The sequence below is a fragment of the Tenrec ecaudatus genome, chromosome 8, assembly GCF_050624435.1.
Source record: "Tenrec ecaudatus isolate mTenEca1 chromosome 8, mTenEca1.hap1, whole genome shotgun sequence".
Lineage (NCBI taxonomy): Eukaryota > Metazoa > Chordata > Mammalia > Afrosoricida > Tenrecidae > Tenrec > Tenrec ecaudatus.
Window position 1 is genome coordinate 39,162,701 of NC_134537.1, and position 1,814 is coordinate 39,164,514.

Here is a 1,814-nt window from a genome sequence, read left to right on the forward strand (position 1 = left end):
TGGGTTTCCATAGGCTAGTTTTCTGAAGTAAACGGTCAGACCTTTTCTCCTAACCCATCTTAGATGGGAAGTTCTGTTGAAATCTGTCCACTAGGATTAACCCTCGTGCTCTTTGGAATGTTAGTAGCATTGGTTCCTCCATTATAGCAACACACAAGCCACCACAGCATGGCAAATTGATACATCAATTTCATATCACACCAAGCCACTATGGTTCCTACTCATGGTGAGCCTGCAGGATAGGGTGGAACCGCCCCCCGAGGATTGGCAGTGAGCATTTAACCTCTGTGCCACCATGGCTCTTTTATCGTAGAGTTTTTAAAAATCGTGCTTGCTTTGGCGGCACATGTACTAAAATTCGAACGATACAGAGAAGACTAGCATGGCACATGCTCAAAGATGACATGCAAATTCGTGAAGCGTTCTATATTAAAAAAACAATCGCTGCCAACTCACCATGGCCCACTAAGAGAGAGTAGAACTGGGCTGCCTTTGGTTCAAACTTGTATCCAACAAATTAAAGGGTAGCTATACACATGAACTTTCTCGGATGGAATACACAGAAAACAAGTTGACTACATCTGTGAAGAAGCTCAATATCAGCAGCTAAAACCAGACCAGGAGCCAAGTGTGGAACAGACAATCAATTACTCACATGTAAGTTCTGGAAACAGCAAGACCAAATGAAAACAAATCCATAAGAGCCGAAATACAATCTTAAGGCTATTATTCACCTTGAATTTTGAGAATATCTCAGGAACAGATCTGACACATTGAACACTAATGACAAGAGACCTGATGGGCTGTGGGAGACATCAATACCATCCTTCATAAAGAAAGCAAAAGATTTAAAAAGACAGGAAGAAAGAAAGAATCAATGTGGTGGTCAGAAGAGACTCTGAAACTTACTCTTAATTGTAGAGTAGCTAAAGCAAATGGAAGAAAGGATGCGAAGAGCGGAATAGAAAATTTCAAAGGGCACTTGAGAAGATAAAGTCAAATATAATGAAATGTCTTAGTGTTAGTCTTAGAATTAGTAAACCAAAAGGGAAGACATGCTCAGTGTGTTAGGCCAGGTTGATCAGAGAAACAAATCCAGTGACATTCATATATGTGTAAGAGAGAACTTTATATCAAGAAGTAATTATACATCAATAAAACATCCGAGGAAAAAACCCCCCAAAACATCCCAGATCAGTCCAACTGAAGTCCATAAGTCCAATACGATCCCATAAGTCCCTCTTCAGACTCATAGCCACATGCAATGAAGCAGAATGCAGGAACTGGCCGGTTGGTGCAAAGTATTATGAATCCAATGGTGGTGGACACATCTCCAGGGCTCTGGCTGTCATCAGCATGTCTCGAGGGTCGGTTCCCAAGACCCTCCTTATGAGAAGCTCAGACCCACAAGGAGTTATCATTAGGCTGTGACCAGATTGACAGGCTAGACTCTACCCTTTCACTCTATTTATCAAGTTGACATGAGATTATGCAACTATGACACTCAGCGTATCTGAAACTGGAAGAACTCAAGAGGCCATCTTGCAGAGAAGCAACATGGAAGAAGCAAGTCAGCCTGCATGATCATGAGACGTTGTCTTTGGGTTTTCTTTACATTGAGTTGTAATCCATACTGAAGACTATAGCGTAGTCTTTGATCTTCACCAGCAAATGACTTCAAGTCCTCCTGGCTTCAGCAGCAAGCAAGATTGTACCATCTACATATTATAGGTTGTTAATAAGCCATTCTCTAATCCTTCTTCAGAGAATAAAGCTTCTCAGACTATTATCTCTGCATACAGATTGAATAAGTG

The 1,814-nt window shown here is 41.2% G+C and overlaps 1 non-coding gene across 1 annotated transcript; it reads left to right on the forward strand.

The window, feature by feature from the left end:
* Window positions 1-327: 327 nt before the first annotated feature.
* On the forward strand, window positions 328-434 carry LOC142455725 (U6 spliceosomal RNA). Its single transcript, XR_012785871.1, has one exon. It is a non-coding gene; the product is annotated as a U6 spliceosomal RNA (small nuclear RNA).
* The last annotated feature ends 1,380 nt before the right edge of the window (window positions 435-1,814 follow it).